Source organism: Alligator mississippiensis, chromosome 1 (genome assembly GCF_030867095.1).
Source record: "Alligator mississippiensis isolate rAllMis1 chromosome 1, rAllMis1, whole genome shotgun sequence".
In the NCBI taxonomy this organism is placed as follows: domain Eukaryota; kingdom Metazoa; phylum Chordata; order Crocodylia; family Alligatoridae; genus Alligator; species Alligator mississippiensis.
This window is the reverse complement of record NC_081824.1, coordinates 427,326,124-427,348,832: the sequence shown is the minus strand read 5'-3', so window position 1 is coordinate 427,348,832 and position 22,709 is coordinate 427,326,124. Positions and strand designations below refer to the sequence as shown.

The 22,709-nt window shown below is 44.2% G+C and overlaps 1 protein-coding gene across 4 annotated transcripts in view; it reads left to right on the top strand.

Moving 5' to 3' along the window:
• The window catches only part of MTUS2 (microtubule associated scaffold protein 2), a 575,297-nt gene that overhangs the window by 6,916 nt on the left and 545,672 nt on the right, over nucleotides 1-22,709 (top strand). The window contains exon 1 of one of the 4 annotated variants that reach the window (XM_059719732.1): nucleotides 11,689-12,311. The exons of the other annotated variants lie outside the window; for them this stretch is intronic. The gene's annotated coding sequence lies outside the window, so the exon portion shown is untranslated. Of the gene's footprint in view, nucleotides 1-11,688; nucleotides 12,312-22,709 lie in introns of those variants that run through there. 4 annotated transcript variants of the gene reach the window in all.

Genomic DNA, 22,709 nt, shown 5'->3' with positions numbered 1-22,709 from the left:
AAAGATTGAGCCTAAAATAAACCCTTGCAAAAACTGTGCCTCCGAGTCTTTGGGAAAATTCTAACTGGTACAAGCACAAGGCCAGTAAAGCTACAGAAATAATGATAAATTGATGCTTAGAATAAACATTATTCCTCAGGATCACAATCTGAACATATTGTTTAGGCTTGAGCATTTGAGAGAGCATGAGAAGAAAGAAATGTTTTTTTTGGAGGACCCCAAGAGCTCTTTCTTCAGTCATACAGGTTGAAATACTGGGACAAAGGAGGGTGAATCAAGTGCCAAGAAAAGGCCTGCACAAATGCTCTTTTTTTCCCCCTTTACATTTTAAAAAGCTAAGAGGAAAGAACAGGGATCTAGGATTGACACCCCTGTTTCCCAAGTGCATTTAAATCAATAGAAGAGGAATTTTTTTTTTTTTTAGTTTGTGAACTAGAGCACAAATAAGCATGGAAAACTATTCAGACCGACCATATGTTAGTTTAAAGTGGGTTGTATCTAAACGGAATTATTTCATTGTATATTTTAGTCAACAAAGTAATATAACTAAAATTCTTGCAGGTTGTAGTTCACATCTTTCGGATCAGTCAGAACAGTATGGGCTTGTAGGCTGTAAATTAGGTGACAGCATAGTATAGAGCATAAACCTGTAGCCTTTATTCAGAAAAATAGTGCATTGAAGTTGGGAGGGTCGGTGGTAGTAGTACAACTAGGGTGGAGTGAGTGGGTCACTAACCCTTGGTGCCAACTTACAGGGGGAGTCAGTATAGCTCCCTTCCACCCAATCTTTGCCTTGGCAGGTGCAGCCTGAGGCCCAGCAGTGGATCTGGGTGAGAGTGGGGTGGAATGGTGTTCCTCCCCCTTCCCCCACAGGCTTCTTCATGGGAGGGTGTGAATGGGGTAGCCCCTGGGGAGCCTTTGCTGCTGCCTGTCCCTTGACTGTAGCAACTTGAGCACATGCTACTATAGCAGCATTAGCAGCCTCCACTCAAGTGAGGAGAGCTGTGGCAGGTAAGAATCCTCTTTCTCTCTTCTCCCTGCTCCACCCCATCCTCCTCTCCAGTGGTCAGCATAATTCCTCCTGCCCTGGGTGCTGAAAGAGCTTGCTACACCTCTGGTCAATGTGATACTGATACTGGAGCCCTAAGACTTCTGTTTCTCATTTTTTGTGACTATTAAAACAGTATTCAATCCTGGATGTGATGAGGATGTTGCAGGGCAAAGGCCTTATATGACTTTTCTGAATCTTCCTTTTTGGAACTGGTTGGAGTCACAACCCAAAGGTGTGATTTTTTTGTTTGTGTGTGCTTTGGCACTGCTAAATTATTTCCTGCCAATTTGTCGCTTTCTTTGCACGGTAGAGTTCTCTGCTGCAAGAGAGAACTCTGGTGCAGTGGGGGATTTCCCGCCAGATTACAGCTTCTTTGCAGGGTGCATCTCTTTTGCATCGTAGTGATACACGCTGTAAAGAAGTTCCCGCCATTTGTATTAGGATTCATGCCACATTATTGGCCCATTCCTAATATAGGCACACGTGGCGGCTAGCGATTGGCTTGCTAGCCGTACAAAAGGCTTGGGTAGTTTCCACCCAAGTCGGAGGAGGGAGGACGAGAGAGATTCTGTGTGAAGATCTCCAAGCGCTGCGGACCCTCACGGACCCGACACGCCTCCCCTAAGCAGGCAATAGAGGCAATAGAACCGAGCCTATGGAGCTTTCGCTTCTAGCCTCTCCCCGTCGCCGAGTGCAATCCTAGACGTATCCCTTTCCTGTAACTTCGGACCCGCGGAGCCTAAGTAACTCCGGGGAAACTTTTCGAGTCTAACCGAACCAGACCCATGGAGCCTGAACCACTCTGTGGGAGCAATTGATTTGTCGTGTTCCTCTAGTGAGGATCCAGGCGGGAGCTGTGCCTGGAAACCTGTCCAGCCTACACCAATACCATCTTTGGGTATAAGTAAACAATCTTTTCAATCAACCATTACGCCTCCGTAACTAATTCTAACTCGCGTGCGCTAAACCGCCCAGCGGTTCTCTCCAGCCCCGTGTGCCCGGGCTGCTGGCCACAGCCCGTGTGCAACGAAGATGGGCCCGGCTCGCCCCCGGCTCGCACATGGTGACGGGAATGAGATCAGAATCGCTGCCGCACATGGCGACAAAGGTGGGATTGGGGCGCGGCCCACACAGTTGGGAGTAGGGCTGTATTCACCATAAGTTATCTGGCTTAAGATAAAATGGGTAGAGCTGGAAACATAACACTAGTGATGCTCCACAGTCTTTTGATATTAAAAAAAAAAAAATCACAGAAACTCCTTACTCATTGTTGTCCTATTGGAAGATAGCAATGTCTTTGGAAATGTAGAGAAGCCATGAGCAAAACATGCATTACATAATAGATCAGAATTACTCTGTGACTGCCTGGGACCTCTAGAAGCTAGGAGCAGCCAGCTTAGGGATCCTTTTGTAGCTCTGCAGAAAGGAGTGAGGCCAATGGAGCACAGTTGCTGCCCAGTAAGGGATCCCTTTACCAGTCAGATCTGTTGATATTAGAACCCCTATTAACTGAGGGGTAAAAATAGGTCTTTAAAGTGTTGTTTTGATATTTAAACCCATCCTCCTCCCCTTTTTTTCCAGTGGCTTCATTCAGTCCTGTAGAAGTTTAAAAGAATTAACTGGAAGTTGATTACCATGTGTGAGGAAAGGCTGTAGGATTTGGGCCCATGGATTGGTACCAGTCTGTGTCAGAGGGACTTCAAAAGGACGTTGTGCTGATTAGCCTGATACTTCCCTGCTTTGTCTTGTGTCTGTCTTTTTTACAGTATCCAACATGAATGGAACATGTTCCTACCAGTGTAAGCATAGTCTTTTAAAGTAGTAGCATCTTTTAGTGGGGTTTCCAGAATGGCATTTCTGCCAGTCATAGTTGTCATAAGATCCCCATCCACCCCAGGATATCCAGGGACGCCTAGGTATCTATTCACCTGCCTGGGTTACCTTCTCTGTGCTAGCATAGCACTTTGCTGTAACAGCATTGTCTCCTTCCATGTAACTAGGTAGATTTGAACTATATGTTTAAAAAACGTGAGAAATTTTTGAGAGGTTGTGTATAAAGGGACCCATCTAGACCCATCTAAACTAGTGGGGAAATAGATGTGATGGGTAATGAGGCAGAAAATACAACTTAATTTAATTCAGGATTTTTTTTGTGGGGGTGCGGGGGTAAAGTTCTTGTCTCAGCCTTCTCTGATGGGGAACGGAAGATGGAAAACAAAAGTCTGTCTCCAGAGTTTTGGGTTGAAATGGCATGAAATCCTAGCCTTACTGAAATCAGTTTCAGTTTTATCATTGAATTCAACACAGCACATGAAATGCGTGTCTTTGTGTACATGTGGATTTTATCACAAAAGTTGACTACAGGGGAAAACTGTGAATGAAATTAAGTAGGCAAATGCATACAAACGGTAAATACTCAAATTCATGCCTGCAATCCTGTTTATCGCTTCTTGACTCAGACCTCAGACGCTTGTCTTTTTCCTCCCTCCATTTCTTTCTCTTAATAGGATCATAGGAAAGAAAGTAGGGCTGCAAGAGACCTTGTGAAGTCGCCTTATTCAGTCCACTGCTCGAGGAATAATCATACTTGATCATAACACTCGGTTAACGTCTGTCTAACCCATTGTTGAACGTTTCCAGGATAGAATCTTGCTATTTTTTTCTAAAAGGAAATTGATGAAATATGTGACCATCCCCAGCCTTTCCCCTTGGCTTCCCCTCAGCCTTTCTGTCCTGTTAATGTGTATTTAATGTGTGGAATTAATTGCTACAGGATGTGGTGGAGGCAGGTAGCTTAGCTGGAGTCAGAAAGGGACTAGACAGATTCATGGATGATCGCTCTATTAAGAGTCATTGAACAAAATGGTTGTAGATGTTTCCTCTGGCATCTCTAAACAAATCATGGTGGATGCCCAGGAAGGTAATGAATAGAGGGTAAATCACTCTAGATCAGAGGTGGGCAAAATATGGCCAAATAACTGATTTTTATCCAGCCCACAGCTGCCCCTGTGGCACTTTGGACAGGGCTGAACTCCTCCTGGGGCAGCCCACACTGTGCTGCAGCTCACATCCACCCCATACCTGCTAACAGCCCTGACCAGTATACACAGCTTCCCAGTAGGGCTTGTCCCACCGCTGCTGAAACCACCCAGATACTGCTCTGTTCCCCCAAACTTCAGCAGTGGCTCCTCTTCCTTTTGCCCAAGCTGTGCTGCTCTGGGCAGCAGGTACCACAGAGAAGTAGCTGTAGGTGGGTGGGGGAGGAAGCTGCAGCCAGGTAGCTACTGCCCCAGTGCACAGGGTCCAGCTTCTGGCTGCCTTTTACCCACTCAGCCTGCCTGGTGCAATGAATGCTGCCTGGGGCTGGGGCCATCCTCCGGCATGGGATGGATGTAGGCAGGAGCATAGTGTGGGCTGCCCTAGGTGGGAGTGGGTGGGGCTCAGCCCCATGTCGAGTGCCACAGGAGCAATTGCAGGCTGGCGGGGGGGGGGGCAGACAGTACCTGCACCACACATGCTCCCTCCTCCCATTTCTGGTTGTCTCCTGCTCCCAGGACCTAGCATGTAGGCAGTCCCCAAGCCCCCCACAACAATATAAGAGTAAGACTTTGTTTTGAGCTATTATGCAATTGCCCCTGTATATACTACTTACCAAAAAAAAGTATAAATCAGGAAAAAATATTTTTGAAATAGAATTAAAATGTAGAAAATGTTTGATTTTTAGTGTATACTTTGTTTTTATCTGTAACTTGTTAAAATGATATCTTTTGAAAGATTTTTTGCGTGCAGTTCTCAACAGCTCACCAAAAGTTCAGTGCTCTCCCTCTAAAACATCCATTCCTGCCACTGTTAGAGACAGGCCATGGGGATGGATGGAGCTATTGATCTGTCCCAGTGTGGTACTTCTTATATTCTTATGTCCTATAACTTTCCTCTCCTCCCATTACAGAAATGCAAGCTGCTTCTCCTTTGTCCTTTTCTGACGGTTCCTCTTGCCCCAGTGACATCACCCCAGCTTTTGAACTCCCTCGTACTAATTCTCATCGGTTTCCTTTTCTTTTCTCCTCCTTACTCTCCTATGCCCCGATATTAAGCTTCATTAGTTTCTCCAAGCTTAAAAGAAATCCTGACTACCTGCCTTTCCAATTAGCACCCCTTCTTTCTCCCTTTCATCTCTAAGATCAGTGACTGTTTCCAGGCATTGTCAGGAGTTCCTTGTCAATCTGGCTTCTATTTTTTTCAGTCTCCTGGAACTGCTCTTGCCAGAGTCTCTAATGATGCTGTCTTATGCACATCTCATAACTTGTGTTCTATCCTCATTCTTTTTTAATTCAGCTGACCATCTTTGTCTTGAAGTCTTGTCCTCTTTTGGCTTTTCAGATTCTGTCCTTTCCTGACACTTCTGCTTCTTCTCTGTGTCCTTTAGAGGTTCCTCTGAGCTCTGTCCTTGGTTCTCTTCTCTTCTTCCTTGACAATTTTATCACCAGGTCACCTCATCTAGAAACACCAATTAAACTGCTATTTCTGTGTGAATGCATCACAGATCTGCCACTCTAATCGGCTTTTGTCCAGACTAAAATCTCAGCCCCTCTTTGACATCTGTTTTCTGATCTCACCCCCAGGTAAAATGAGGCTCCAAATCTTTCACATCAAGCCCTCCTCATACTATCTTTATGACTGGTGACAACTAGGACATCCTGCCTGTTACTCAGGCTTGTATCTTCAACATCATCGTTGATGCATTCTTCTCTCTAGATACTCGCATTGAAATTACATAGGTGTTGCACCATCTTTCTGCATAGCATCTCAAAGACTTTGCTTTTTTTATCCAGTTGAAACTAAAACTCTCATTTCACATTTCAGTTACTGCTGCATCCTTTATTCTTGCTTTGATGCCTAGAATCTTATGCTGTTTGTATGCATCCAGAATGAAGCTGCAAATACAGATTTGTACATTCGTCCATTTGGATCCCTTCACAGCCCGTGTTCTGTTTTACTTATCATACTGTTGTTGAAAGCTTCACTCCTGCCTCTAACTCTGTTCAATCCTCCCTCTGTCTGCATTCATCTGTCATCTCCAGTCCTTTACTTAGATTATGAATTATTTGGGGCAGAAATCCTGTTTTCCTTATGTATTTGTACAGCACCTAGCAGAGAGGGTCCTGATCCAAGAGGGGTTTTGAGGTGCTACAGTAGTACAAGTCATTCTGGTTTTCATTAAAGACTGCCTTCCTTCTGGAATTGACACTGAATACTGAATGGATGGAAGGCTCTTCAGTCTGAGTTAGTTTTGCTCAAAGACCAAAGTACTCAAACCAACCATCCTTGACCTGCAATATACCAATGACTCCACCATTGTTGTGCACACCTTGGAAAACCTCCAGACCATGCTGGATCTTTTGGGAGAAGCCTACTGCACTTTGGGCTTTCTTCTTAACATGGAGAATAAGACTTGCATGCTTTATTAGCCTGCCCTGGGTCATGGATGTGATCCACCTCCCCAAATTACCAATGAGGGAAAGATGGTGGCTACCTCTGTGGCCACCTCTCTAATGAGTGAACATTGAGGAGATCCAGCATAGGATTTGGTATGCAAGTGCCTCCTTTGGGAGATTGCTTTAGAGTGTCTTTATTCAATGTGATCTCCAGAAAGACAGCAAGATCCAGATCTACAATGCAGTCATCATCCCCACCTTCCTCTATGGATATGAAATGTGGGTGACCTACCATTGTCATTTCAAGAGCTTGGAGATGTAGCACCAATGATGCCTCCTGAAAATCTTCTATGTCAAATGGGAAGATGGCCACACAGATGCCAGGTACTTTGCTGAAGCCAATATTACCAGCTTTGAGTTGGTGATCCTTAAGCGTGAACTTTGCTGGACCAGACATTGTGTGTGGATGCCTTACTCTTGACTCCCAAAGCAAGTGCTCTACTTCCAGCTTAGTATCAGCTTGAGATCTTATGGTGATCAGAAGAAATATTTATAAAGATGTGTTGAAGGCATATCTCAAGAAAATGAATGCTGACATCAAGAGCTGGGAGGACCTGGCTGCTGACTGACTCCAATGGTGCTGCAGCTTCAACCAAGCCAAAACCTGTTTCCAGGTAAAGTTTCTTGCTCTTGAAGTAGAGAAAGAGGAGAGGAATCCTAACCTGCAGCCTACTTTCCTCTGTGGAAAAGACCTGCTATGTTTGCAGGCAGATTTGTGGCTCAAGGATTGGACTCAAGTCATCTCAAGACCTGTCAGTGAGCCATTGTAGAGGTCATCCTCGAATAGAGGGATTGCTGATGACCACACTAAGTAAATAATAGCTCTCACCAGTCCATGGTTGTAGTTATCTTAGGTTCTCCAGAGCTAATCCAAGCTACTTGCTCTCATAGCTAAATCAGTTACTATGTGGAGCTAGCTTTGTTTTAAGTGACCCTCATGTGGCACAGAACACATGGAAAATAAATATGTTTTAAAACTTAATGAGAAGATTAGGAATTAACGAGTAAGAGAAATGGTAAATGCTGAGCCTGCATGTGTTTTTTTTTATTCATTGGGGTACTCTTGAAATAAAATAAAAAAAAAAAAAAGGCAGGACAGGGACAAAAGATGCATGGGAGAGGGCATCTTTTGGGGAATGGGGCTTTTCAGCTCATTTCATCATAATCCTAGTGTGTAATTAGACAAATAATTTCAAAAGGCTGTAAAAATGTCACTCTAACCCAGTGGTTCTCAATCCTTGGAAAATGCCAGCTGTTAGTTTTCACTTGTTTTTTTGACTATGGAAAAGTAATAGAGCAATTCTTCTGTTGCACAAAACTCTGACCACCATGGGTCAGAATATTTTTAACGCTTCATTAGATTCCTATTTGAAATCTCTGGGTTTATCATGTGTATCATGTTTGCACACCTAATAGTGCAAACATTGTGTGGCACCCCAGGGCACCCTTGAAAGGCTCTTACAGATTCACAGAAGTTTAGGGGCTGGAAGGGACCTCCATGTGATCATCGGGTCCAGCCCCCCTGCTCTGGGCAGGAATGACTACTGCAGTCAAATAACCCCAGCAAGGTGTGCATCCAGTCTCCTTTTGAAGATCTCCAGGGTAGGTGCCTGCACCACCCCCACTGGGAGTCAATTCCAGTTTGGTCACATTAACTGTGAAGTTTTTCCTTATATCCAGTCTGAAACCTTCTTCTAGGAGTTTGACTAATGCTCCTGGTTTTCCACTGGGGTGCTTTGGTGTATAGTTGTTCGCCTAGCCCCTGATGCTCTCCCCTGCTGTATTTGTAAGCTGCCACCAAATTCCCCTGAAGTCCTCTCTTTTCTAAGCTGAAAAGTTCCATATCTGTTGGCCTTTCCTTGTATGGGTTGCTCTTCAGACCTCTAATCATATGAGTGGCTCTTTTCTGGACTCCCTCAAGCTTCTCCACATCCGTCTTGAAGTGTGGTGCCCTGAAGTGGACGCAGGACTGCAGCACCCTGGTTGCAAAAATCAATTCTAACCCAGTCCCCCTCCAAACATTCAATAGATCATCTAGTTCTGCAGGGCTGGTTAAAGTCAGGAATGAGAGGAAAAAACCCACGATGGGGGCTGAAGCTACTCTTTAGAAAGATGGGAGAGAAGCGGCAACCCATTTCAAAATCTCTGACCTACAGATGTACCTGTATGCCCATGCCAGACTTGGGGGTACATGTATGCCCGTGTCCCCATCACACACAGATGCTGGGAAAAATGTTACTTATATCTTGGAAGCCATACAAGGCAAGTTTATAAGGAGTGGGCAGTTACTGAAATAGGTGCTCTTGGAAGGGGCTGCTTTCCTTTATTACTAGCCACAGTGGCCTTTTGCTGGGAGCGAATGCATAACTGCCTATCAGGCCTTTCCCTGTCCCCAAAGAAATGTGGCACAAGGACAAGGTTTGACATTTGAAACTTGAAATTGTGAAAAATCTCTCTTAAATCCAAACAGTTCTATCCCCTTCAATGTAATTATCACCTAATCTTATTGGTTGATTTTTTATTTTTTTTTAGTTGTCCTTTGCCTTTTCACCATCTTCCCACTGTTCCATCTATTTATTTGGTTATATTACTTGATTGAGTAAAGATTATTGAATGAAGATTTTGAACAGGGTCGATCGGGAACAGTGTGAAAAATCTGGAGTTCTAGGAAAGTTTGTGCCTCACAGCTTTGCATTCATTTTTTAAACATGGGCCAATTTTTCTGAGAGTTAATTACAGGAAATCAAGAAATAAACACGATTGGAAGTGGTTTGTTTTGACAAGTTTAATCTTAAGTAAGATGTTTACAGAACACATGAGCACATCATGTGTGCTCTTGCCAATTGAGTCATTTAATTCTAAGCATTTTTTGTCCCTTAAAAAAAAAAAGTTTCCTCTAGGGCAAATTGCAACCAATGGAAGTAAAATGTCTTCTGCTGTCCTGGGCAAGTTTTCTCAGTTCCTATATTATCGATTCATTTTGTCATTGCACTTACTTTTATACTTCCATTAGTTAATGCAGAAGAAATCTTTTGTGCATTGTTTCATTTTGTACCAAATCTAGGTTATACCATGGGGAGTAGAGGCGAAGGGAAAGACTTTCAACTATTTTTATAACAATACCAAATAAAGAGAAATAACTTGAAAACATACAGTGAGACTTGGGGAAGAGCTGTCCAATAAACAGAACATTTTCATGACTTGTTTTGGTAATGATAGGAAAGCTCTTCATTAGGGCTGTGCCAAGCTTCAGTAGCCTATTTGATTCGACCCGATTTGGGGACTGAATCTCTGAATCTGAATCAAACTGGGAAGCCAATTAAAAGCTCTGAATCAATTAGAAGCATCTGAATCGATTCAGAAAAGATTCTGTGATTCGACCACAGACGAAACAGACAGCTGACATAGTTTCTTCCAGCTGGTAAATCTGTTGGGGTTGGGGGAGGGAGGGATTGGGGCTGGGGCGGGGGTTGAGAGACTCGGGGAGGAGGGTGAGGGGGTGTGGGATGCAGGTGTGGCAGTGCTGGGAGCAGGGGCTCTGCCCTGCTGTTGCTTGCCCAGCCTGCATGGGTGTGGGGGAGGGGGCACAATGCAGGTGCGGCTCACTCTGGGCAGAAGGGGGCAAGCAACAGCAGGGCATAGCCCCGGCTCCCAGCACTGCCGCACCTGCATCAGCGCTGGGAGTGGGGACTCTGCCCTGCTGCTGCTTGCCAGCTGTCACGCACCCTGCCACATGCAACACATTGGTCAAATCTTTGCATCAAACAGGCTCCATCCCCTACCCACTCCCTCAGTCCCATCAATGGCTGCCCCACCCAGCCCCAGTGTCCCAGCGCTTTAAAAAAAAAAAAAACAACAAAAAAACCCCTGCACTCAGAGGCTGCTGCCAGGCAAGGGGGCAATCCCTGCTGCCCCCCACTGTCAGGGACTCTGCCATGAGCCCCCCCCCCTCCCCCCGCCATGGCTTCCTTGCCCAGCCCCAGTGTTGGCTCTTAAAAAAAAAAAAAAGAAATGCCTGTATTCACTAGCTCTTGCCAGTGGATGATGATCCCCGCTGCTCTGCAGTGTGTGGTGGGCTCTGCCACAAGCCCCCAGAAGCCCTGAGGCCACTGCAGCAGCCAGTGAGTGTGGGGCTTTTTTTTTTTAAAGAACCGGGAGCTGTGCCTGGGTGGGGCAGCCATTGATGGGGCTGGGAGAGCAGGCAGGGGATGGGGAGCACTCAGAGGGGCTGGGGAGCAGGTAGGGCATGGGGCCTGGCAGGGGTCCCTCCATGGTCCCCTTCCCTCTTCTTCAGCGCCCCCCCTGCCGGCATGGAGTCCAGGTCCAGCTCCCTGCAGCGGCGAGCGGGGACTGCCCGAATCTTGGAAGCTCTCTGAATCTTTTCGGAATCAATTTAGATCTTTTTATTGGTTTCTTGATTTTATTTGGATTTGGCGATTCGGCTGCCGAATCTTCTCCGAATCGAATTAGCACCTGAAGCTTTGCACAGCCCTACTGACCATGTCGCTCCACCACCCCTCGATCTGCCCTTTCAAATGCACACTGGCATTTCCTGGTCTCTTCAGTCTGGTCTACACCTTTTATGTACATGTAATTGCTTGTTAGGTGTGTCACTTCTCTCCCCTGTCCCTGCCCAAAATGACTTTTTGGTATGACTCCTCCTGTGGGTGTAGCCATACTAACAACGTTTATTCCCATATGGAAAACAGAGTTAACTTGTGCTGATTTAAGTACAGTTATACTTGTATAGTTGTATCCATGCTAGTCTAGCTCTTCAATTTTTTGATTATTCCAGTGTAGTTAAAACAATACAACTTTTGGGGATAGGCAAAGTTTTTTTTCATCAGATTTGCAGATAAAGACAGAAGGTCAGATCCTGCACAAAACTCTCCTACTTATGTGAATGTGAATATTCTACAAATTGGACCTGGAATATGGTCCCTAACTGTGGTTTTCCTACAAAATCAAATGGAAAATGTATGCAGGCAAATGACTTCAGAAGGAAGTGGAAAACATCAGAATACTATCAAGTATACTTCATGTAAAACACTTGTGTAGCAGGTTTGGGGTAACTAGCTAACTCACATAGTGTCTCAGTGTCCTTTTACAGGCTCAACCCCCCTGGTAATTGTCCATGCTCCCTGGGACAAGTTCCCTTCCAGCAGGAGTCAATGTGTGTAAGCATGTGGACTCTTCCCAGGCCACTCTGTACTCTGAGCATATATACTGGCAATCTCTGGCTGACTTCCAGGGGAAGGACACTCCAGGCAAAGTCCTTGGGCTCTGCTGTGTCAATCCTCTGTCTCTCTACCCCTCAGCTCTCAGCTTCTCAGTTGTTTGGCTCTCAGCTGTCTGCCTGTCCTGGCCCTCAGCTCTTGCCTGTCTGCCTGTCGCAGGGTCTTCTCTCTAGGAGCCTAGCTCTCCCACTCTGGTTCTTCCCTCTCCCAGGAGCCCCCTAGCTCCTCTTCCTGTGAACCTTTTATCTTCCTGCCAGCTAATTATCCCTCTCAGCTGGCCCTGTTGCCTAAGCAGCAGGGCTACTGCTCCAGATGGGAATCTGCAATCTGCCTCCAGGCCCCTTGATTTGGCAGACTACTACACCTTGGTTTTTCTAGTTTACCCTGTACTTCTTTGTTGCTTGGATGCTCATGATGAAGGCTTTATCACTATTTGGGAATGTTTCTGCCTTTTTTTTTTTCTTCATAATCATGTTTAAATGAAGTAAGATACAGTATGGATTGATTTCCCCAGTTTTTACATCTATGGTAAGTGGGACAATTTTTTTTAACAAGTAGGGACCTTTAACTTTCCAGTGTTAACAGGCATTTAAAGAATTGTTTCATTTAAGATAATGCATTCTGGTCCTTTTGCTAATTTAGTTTGTGGATGGCATTCAAAGCATGGCATTTGGAAAGCAGAATCTGCTGCTTTTGATTCCTTTAGGTTAGATTATTTGTAAACCATAGTACAGCAACTAAAAGAGTAAAAAATCTTTGGAATAAATATGCTACCTGTAATACATTTTTTTGGCAATATTTGATATCTGAAAACCCTTTGAATAAAATAATTCTAAGATGAAAATTGTGGACACTTCTCAGGGCAATAGATACTAGGAAGTTTCTCAGAATTTGAGTGCTTTCTTCCAGCTTAGTAGAACGGATCTTGAAGAGTTATATGACACGATCGCCTCTTGTGGCCATTTCATATTTGACAGCGATATTATAATGCTCACAATTGCACACACGCTTCCTGAGCATCTGCTTTTGAACTGTATTACATTACATGACTGAAAAAAACTTGTATGTCCTGATACATTGCCAAAGAAATATGATTGGAATGTAACAGTGTGATTTTATTTTTTTTAAGGAATAGGTCATCCTTGGTTTCTCCATAGAAGTATTTGGGTCAAATGTTTAATACTGTTCCTGTACTTCTGTATAATTAGGTAGTAAAATGACTCAAAGATGAATGACTTCTTGCTGCTCTTGCAGTCTTGGCAAGCAATTTGATAACACTTAAACAGTCATCCAGTTAATTAATACTAGATTACAATGGCAATCCTATAGAAGTACTCTGACACTCATGTTTTATCAGTTGGATTAGTAATGATTACATTTATTTCATTAAATACCAAAAGGATTAATGATGTATGGCTCATTATTTCCTAGATTTATGGATTTTTTTTAAGTCTGAAAGGGATATTAAAGATGTCTAATCTGATATGCTCAGTATACACTAGAAATGCTCACCTGGTAATGTTGGCATTAAAACTATGATCTATTTGAATTTAGCGTATTTATTTTTTAGAAAGGCCCTGGGTTAAAACATGCTACAGAATCCTCCACATCCTAGGTACACTGTTCCAGTATTTGCTTGCCTCTCTTCCTTTTTGAGGGAAGAGGTAGAGTTGAGAAGGAACTGAATATGTTATCGGCTTCTAACCTATGTGTCCTGTGTTTTTTCCTGCTAGATTAAAGAACTGTGTGCTATTAGAAATAAATGAATGTTGAGTCACCATTTACTCTTACCCTTTTGTAATCTGCCATTTTTAATCCATTAATCTGAGCTATAATGTTGTATAGTGCAATTTTTAATTAAATGTCATATGGGACTAAGTCAAATGCTATACTGAAATGTAAATATATTGTAATAATTTTTAATAAAAAAAGCAAAATCCAGATTTGGCATGGTATCAGATTTGTTTGACAAGACTCATTTTCTGTAAATCTGTGATGACTGGTTACGGTCTCTAAATTCTCTATTGATTTCCACCCCAACCCTTTCTCATGCCAGCCTTTCTGCAATCTTGCCCACCTAAGGGTCATGCTAACTGGTCTATAGCTTTCCTTATCCTCTTTAGTCTAAGTATAATAGGGACTTTTTTTTTAGTTCCCTGGAACTTCCCTGAAAATCTAGGATTTAAATCAACTGTGGGGGGTTATAAAGCTCTTGAGAATTTTATTTTGTACTTTTGGGTGCAAGCTTTTAACATTGACAGTTTCTTAACCTTCTTTATACTTACTGGTGGGGTTTTATCACTTGAAGAGATGAATACAAACTGCTTCTTTATGAATACAGGATAGAAATGTGTTCAGTATGTAAGCCTTTTCTGCATCGTTATTTGGTAACTCTACCATGCTTGTCTAGTAATGGAATATTGGTAAAATTTTACTTGTTTCTGATTTTTTTTCCATATCATTATCTCCTCCTGATCTCCTCCTGATCATTCATTGCCACTTGTTCTGTACATTGGGTGCATCTACACATTGTTCTGTGGTTCTGTGGGGACACGCTACCTCGCTGAACGGTGTGCTATGGCGACGTAGTGATCATGTGGGTCTACAGGTGATCACCAGTTATGGCCCTGTGGCAGCGCACTTCCCCAGTACAGTGCGCCACTGCAGTGATGCAGCTGAGAAATTTTACCCATGCGCTGTGCGCACGGCACAGTAACAGTCCATACTGCACTGTGCTTTGGTACTTCCAAAAGGAAACACTAAAGCAGAGCTTTGTAGCAATGTTGCTGTACCACCCTCTGCGTGGTTTTTGTTTTTTGGTGAGTTTTTCTTTTTTTTTGCTCCTGCTTTAATCTCCTTTTAGTCAGAATGTTTTTTAACCAAGGAAGCCTCCCTTCATGGTTGAGTTGTGGGCTTTCTTGTTATGTAACAAAGCATTCTCAAACAATTCTGGTATACTTTAAATTTTTTAAATATTGCTTCCCCAGTCAGTTTTGCTCCATGAACAGGGATCTGGGTTTTCCATTTGCCACAGAAAAACGTGGTAAAATGTGGTTTCCCCCCACAGACTGTCAGAGTTCCCACCTGCAAGGGGCTGGGGGAAGCGGGAGGAAAGCAATCAGGCAGGGGACACCACATGCATGCGTGTGTACACACATGCAGGTGACAACCAGGCAGCATGGAGAGCAGCTCCCACAGCTCCCTGCAGGTAGGTCGGGGGGTGGGGGGTGGGACTGAGACCTCTCCACAGAGAAATGGAAGAAGGGGAGTTGGGTTGGGACTGGGGGGCCCTGCCCAGTTGGGACGGTGCATGGGGCCTGGTACTAGGGTGGGAATGCACAGCTGCAGGGCCAAGGTGGGGAGTGGGATGGAGCCATGAGAGGCTTGTCCAGGGGGTACCAGGTGGGCTTGCTCCTTGGCACATGCCCCCCAGATTTGTGCGTGGGGAGGGGGTGGATGTAGGCTGCTTACTGCAGGCTTGGGGCTCCCCACCCTGTTGCTCACCCCCCAGGGCTTCTGCTGCCCAGCAGGCAGGACCTGGCGCATCAGAGCAGAGCAGGGCAAGGAGGCTCAGTGCCACCACTGGGATCCCCACACCACCATGGAGAGGTACTGCCTGCCCACCTGGCAGCAGCAGGGGTGCTGACATGAGTTGTGCTCCCTGTTGCTGCCGGAAGGGCAGGGGGAACCTCACCATGTCAGCATGGGACTCCTGGTGGTGCCACTGAGGCTTGCTGCCCTGCTTTGCTCTGCTGCACAGGGTCTGGCCTACTAGGCCATGGAGGCCCTGGGGGGATGGGAGCAGGGTGAGGAGCCCTGAGCCTGCAGCTGCCAGCCCGCATCCACCCCCCCTTCAATGAGCTCTGCTCTAGCCATGCCACATGTAGGGGAAGGGGAGCTGGGCTCTGCATTCTGCTCTGGCTACAGCAGCTGCTTCCTCCCATGGGCAGCAGCTGGGGCTTGGACACTACTGCCAGGGGGAGAGGGGGAGGGCTGGAGGGGGAAGCTGAGGGCTATGGACCTTGTTCCTTGGCCCTGTAGCCCTGGCAGCTGGGGGCCCCCTCTGGTAGGGCTGGGGCAGGGGGGCAGGTGCCTGCAGGTGGGGAGTGAAGGACACCAGCAGGGCCGAGGGGTTGAGGGTTGGGAGTAATGGGTGTTGGCAGGGCCGAGGTACAGGGGGGGCACTTGCTTTGCCTGGGGGGCTGTAGGTGGGGAGTGAGGGGCAATGGCATGGGTAAAGATCAGCCACACCACAAAGCAGTGTAGGGGGACACCCAGAGCTGGACCTGCATCCTTGTGAGTGGAGGGGGCAGGGGAAGCCCTTTTTTCATGATAAACCCCAAATCAAATGCCAAAATATATAGGCATTTAGAATTTATTTTATTATAGTGATTGAGGCACTGATAGGCTTCCAAATTGCTTTAAGGTTGTAAATATATCAATACAAAATTGTGTTCAAGTGGTGTGTGTATATATATACATCTCTATATATATAGTGGCTTCATTTTAATTGTGGAAAAACATGGAGTTTGCGTTTTTTAATCTGAGAATCTGCACATTTTTTAATCTAAGAATTTGCAATATTTAAACAGAGAAAGCCAGGATCCCTGTTAGAAACTGGCCCTTTCAAAGTATGAATTAAATAATAATAATAATAAAAAAATAAAATCCCAGTTTCTTTTACACAAAGCAAAAAAAAAAAAAATTGGAATTGTTTGCACAGAGACAACCTTCCATTTTTCTAGTTCATTGATCGCTGCTTTATCTACCAGAATGCGAACCAACACAGAATTACCCAGAATTGTTTCTAGTCCCTTTTTGTGTTTAGAGAACCATTGCCTATGTTAAGGAATTCTGAAGAGGTTTTAGTGGTAGCATGAGACTTTCATCATTCATCCCTTGGACTTGGATACAGTATAAGATGTTGTCTTCACTCTCTAGATGCATGTTTGAGGAGCTGGTTATTCTCTTCCTTTATCTGATTTGGTGGGATATACTGTATTTACGCATATATTACATGTACCTTTCCCCCAGATATTAGCCTTCCAAGATTGTGATACATGTCTTAAGCAGGGAAGCTGATTCTTGACCAATATAAAAGCCTGCATATGCTTTAAGATGACTGCTGCTGCTTTTACTTCTTTTCCCTCCAGCAGCTGCATGGAGGTAGGGGCAGAGTTGGTGGGTGTGGAGGTGCGATTGCACTATGCTTTGATTCCTGCTCTACCTACAGTTTTTAATAACATTAGTCCTGGAGCGGCAGTGACATTTCTATTCAGGCAGCACTGAAGTCAGTTGACCTCATGGTTCATTTTCATCTACTTGTTTTCTGCTACTTGCTTCTCACTCCATAGGTATCGACAACCCTTGCCTTTTTTATGATCTTCATGTTTCACTAATTAAACTGTCCTTTCTTTGGCAGTGTTGCTGTCTGTTAACTATTCCTGGTCTGTCTTCTCCTATTTCATAGTCCTGCAGAATTTTTTTTAAACTTTTTTTTTCAAAATCGTAGATCTTCCCGTGGAGTCCAGTCTTTAGCAGTAGATGCAGTTTCAGCTTTTGGCTGAGCAGCCAAGAGCTACTGATAAGTTCAGGTTTGAAAAGTTAAAGCTGTAGCTTTTGCTTGAGCAGGAAGCAGAGGGTGAGCAAGCTGAAGCTTGGGCTCTGTTCCTATTCTATCCAACCAACATGGTAGAAAAATCTTTTTTCCTCATTCTGCCTTCCCAAAAACAAGGTGCCTGTCTTATTGGTGGGGTGGAGTGTATATAGTATGCAAGAAAATATAGTAAAAGGACTCCATCTAGGTCCCCTTTCCTTTTGTCATCTGTGTTGCATGGAGTATTGAGCCATTGGCAGTCTAGAGGTAGGTAGGTATCAGTTGTAGGTAATTATATTTTAGAGATTCTTTTTTGTGAGCATTTGATGTGGCTGGTATTACTGATACCTGAAAAGAGATGATTTCCATGACTGGAATGTTAAAATCATTAGGTTCAGCCTGTTTAGGAAAGCAAATGGCAGTAAGAGAGACAGGTGACACTTCTTGCATCTAATTCCTATTTAAAAATTATACCAGACATTATAGTTAGCAAATTTCTAATGGCATATATTTTGCTTGATGGTTTTTGTAAAATAAAGGAAACTTTCCCTTCCCCCCACACCAAATGGTATTGGTCATGTTGATGAAAATGTCATTCTGCATTGTTTGTTTAGGAATATACAAAGACATGTGCTTTGAGAGCAGCAAGCTTTGATATGAGGATGCTGCCTTTGAGGTTAGATCCAAGGCCTGCAGAGTCTTGTCTCTATGGCATTTTGCAAGCCAGAGGTCACTACTAAGATGCCGTATGACTTCAGTTGAAAATAAACAAGGTACACTTTATGAAGTGTCGTTCTTGGTGCCTTGGTTTGTAGAAGGAATATTTCCCCTGTGGCTGATCCTTGAGAGAGAAGACTGTGTCAGAAGTTGATTTTTTTTCTTTCCAAAGCTAAAAACAGCATGATTATATGATTAGTAATCCCAGTTTCTAATGAATACTCAAATGACCAAAACTAACAGTCACCTAGCAATTTAATTTCTCATGTACTTTATACAAGTTAATTTGCATCTTAAGTGACTTGTCAAAAAATTGCTATTGCTTCTGTCTTGTCTGCATCCTCAATGCAAACAAGGGGATGTAGCACCTTCATGAGTCTCATCGTGGTAAGAAAATGTAAGATGTGTGCAAATAAAATGGTTTGGTCTGGGTAGCTACATGTAAAGCTACCAGAGAGTGGTGGTGGATGGGTCATTTTTGACCTGGAGGGATGTGGGCAGTGCGGTCCCCCAGGGCTCAGTCCTCGGACCTGCCCTGTTCAACATCTTCATCAGTGACTTGGATGAGGGGGTAAAAAGCACCCTGTTCAAATTTGCTGATGACACTAAGATGTGGGGGGATGTGGGTACGCTAGAAGGGAGGAATAGGCTGCATTTGGACCTAGACAGGTTACAGGGGTGGGCAGATGAGAACAGGATGGGTTTCAACACTGACAAGTGCAAGGTGCTACACCTGGGGAGGAAGAACCAGCAGCATACCTACAAGCTGGGGAACTCCCTTCTTGTCAGTGCAGAGGCAGAAAAGGATCTTGGAATCATTATTGATGCCAAAATGAACATGGGCTGACAGTGTGGGGACGCGGTCAGGAAGGCCAACCACACCTTGTCATGCATCCACAGATGCATCTCGAGCAGGTCCAAGATGGTGATCCTCCCCGTCTATGCGGCACTGGTCAGGCCACAGCTGGAGTACTGCATCCAGTTCTGGGCACCACACTTCAGGAGAGATGTGGACAGCATTGAGAGGGTTCAGAGGAGGGCCACACGCATGATCAGGGGGCAGCAGGGCAGGCCCTACGAGGAGAGACTAAGGGACCTGAACCTGTACAGCCTCCACAAGAGAAGGCTGAGTGGGGATCTAGTGGCCCATTACAAACTAGTCAGAGGGGACCAGCAGGCATTGGGGGAGTCCCTGTTCCCCCGAGTACTACCAGGAGTGAGTAGAAATAAGGGTCACAAGCTGGCAGAGGGTAGATTCAGACTAGACATCGGGAGGTGCTACTTGACTGTCAGGGCGGCTAGGACCTGGAACCAACTTCCAAGCGAAGTGGTGCTGGCTCCTACCCTGGGGGTCTTTAAGAGGAGGTTAGACGAACACCTTGCTGGGGTTGTTTGACCCCAGTACTTTTTCCTACCATGGCAGGGGGTCGGACTTAATGATCTGCTCAGGTCCCTTCCGACCCTACCGACTACAAAACTATGAAACTAAATAACTAAGCCAGAACCCATCTGTCTTAAATTTTTATGCCATGCTCATTGTAATGGTGTGTGATTGCCTTGGTTCCTAGTTTAGATAACTTGCTAAGTGGCTTTCTATGGTTCTTGGAAGACAGCAAGATGGAGATAACCATCTTCTCTGTGACACAACTCTGAGGGTGATTAATTGTGCTGTTTTGAGTGTGTGGCTAACTTGCATAGAATTTGGCACAAGGGCTAGGGACAGATATTTAAAAAAGCCTGAGCCTGAATTGATTCAGTCTTTAGGTTAGCCTGACCTGCCTAGGTCAAACTGGTTTGCAATAGTACAGGCATTCTCTCTGGACTGAGGAAATGCAGGCACATGCCTGAAGTGGCTCAGGCTAGAATATGGTGGGCACTGGAACAGCCCTCCTTTCCCTTTTTCAGTGCTGAGCTGAGGGGAATGGGGGGCATGGCCAGGCCCTGGCAGGATGCTCTGATTAGGGATGGGTGTAAAACCCCACCCTGCCTGCACAGTCCCAAGCTTTTCCCAGCTTGCTGCTCAAGGGGTGGGAGTGTTGCCAGCCCCCAGGCCGTGGCTAGCACTCTGAGGCAAAGCAGGGTGGTGGGGGTAGTGCATGCATCTGTTGATAATACTGAGCTTTTCAGTCTCCCTCTACCTGCTTTTTCATACTGTCTGCAGTAAACCTAATAGGTGAGCGAGCCAGCAGGGAGCTGATAAGACAGTGTTTAGCAGCCTATCAAGAAACAAAAGCCTCTCATTCATTCAAGCTCCTCTTTGAACAGCTTTTTCCAAGGAAGAAACGGAGGGACATTACTAGGTTACCTGTTGATTAGCTCCAAAAAGCCCTAAGTGGACACTTCTGTCTGCCTGTCCCAGTGAAATCTCTCTCTCTCTCACCCACCCACCCCCCGCCGCATTAGATACCACATGCTGGCTGGGGTCTGTGCTGTGGAACATGGGAGGGAAGGAGAGGGATATCCCTGCTGGCGGGGTGGGGGGAGGAGCAAGCTAGGCAGACCCTGCTGTGCCTGTAGTCTCCACCAGAGCTCTGGTTAGGGAGCAGATGGTTTAACTTTTAACCAGGAAGGGGACAGACATTGCATAAACTGGTTTGACACAAATCAGTTAAGTCTGATACTGCATTCAACCAGGTTTATCTTAAACCAGTTTCAGCCATTTTCAAACTGGCTTATGTGCACTGGACTTATGTTCTGTTACAGGTTTAAACCAGTTTATGTGTAATGTCTGCCCCTAGCCAGAGGGGCAGTAAGGAAACTATAACCTCTTTGTGGCAAGAATTGAATATAATAGCAATAATAATAGCAATAATATTACTGACAATGATGATTATTAATGTCTATCATGATAGCCTGATCCAGAGCACGATTATAAAATAAGTTATTACAATATTAAGAGGACAGACTGGGAATAAAGAAACACTATTATTGCACTATTCTTAGAGTAATGGAACAGCTTCACAAACTCCTGGGTCAGCCCAATGAAATAAAGCTGTTTGCAAAAGATTTTTCTTAGCATGTTAATTCATTTTTAGTGCTTCTATGGATTGTAACATAAAGTTTGACCTTGGTTATGAAGCAAAGATGCTTGAAAGCATGTTGGGCTTTTTTCATTAGCAATCATGCACAAGCCAATTTTATGGCAAAATAGACAAATGTGACATCGGGCAGCATTTGTTTGTGAAAATTCTGCTTCGGGGTGTTAGCGCAATTTGTCTCACCTAAAAACAGACAAACAAACAAAAAACCCTACCTGCATTGTAAAATGAAATGAACATGAGAATTAAATTCCAGTTACGATATATTAATATTGTTTCATTATTGTAACAGGTTTCACTTGTAGTCTGCTTTTAGATGTATATCAAATAGGTAAGTGCTTTCTGTATCTTCTGCTAATCATTTTAAGGCAAAAGTTATACCTAGGCTGGCTTTTAACTTCACTGAAGCTCCTCATACCCCTTTGAGTTCTATTTTTCTCTTACAGATTATAAATTTGGGTTCCTGAGCAAATATCAGTAATTTACAGTGGTACATTGAAGCAAAAAACAAAAGGCTAGCTCAAAGGTTGTCTCTACTCGTACAAAGAAATGCCACAACAACTTTTCTTTTGAATGTTAAGGATGTACTGGTGGCCTTTTCTGCAGTTTCTGTCAATATCATTCCACAGATCATCCTGGACAGTGATTGTTTGCAAATGAAGGGGTAACTTATGTTTCCCTTTGGTAACAAAGGATGTCATTGAATTTACATTATTGATGGTACTTGCTGTTACTGAGACCAACAGTGTGCATGGACAGAGGAGAAATTTAAAGATGGATTCAAACCAGAATTCTAGTCCAAACACCCAAAACTTTGAGAAAGTTGGGATCCAAATCTTATAGTTCATGATAACAGCTACGTCATGTTAGAGAGAACAAACACTTCAGTGAAGAGTTGTGTAATGAAGCAATCACTGACAGCTCTGCATGGGTGTATTATCATAAATGCCTCTTCTAATGAGATTTCCTAAGTTCTGCTGCTAAGAGGGATAAAAAAACACAACCCCTCATTCAGTTTTCTTGGCTTGTCTATTTAATCTGTCCTCAGCTGTTGTAATAGTGCATATGTGATAAATGGACATGCTATTAATCTTAAACATGAGGCTTTCTGCCCTAGTGTAAAGTAGTGTGTGGTGGTCTATGATGCATATGATTCGTAGCCCTTTCCTTTGACCAGGAGAGTCATGATAATGTAGTTTGGCTGGCTAAAGCAACACTAGGTTCTATCAGTAAAAGATTCAGGGGAGTGAACTCTGAGATGTGGAGTTTCACATTGAAGACATGCAAATGAAAACGTTGGAAATCAAGCATAGGTTCTTTCTAAGGCCAGTAAAGGGATTAATTGCAGTTTTACTGTGAAGAATAATGTAAAAGAACAGCATTTTCATTACATCAACAAACTGAATGGTGAAAAGAATTGGAAAAATGCTTAATCATGCATCAATCTGTTAAATTTACAATACACATAATCCTGGTGTCTTGTTTTCTTCAGTTGTCTGTGTCAGCTGCTTTTATATAACTTCAATTTTCTCCTCTTCTAAAATAACACATTTCCTAGGATACTGGCCATATCCA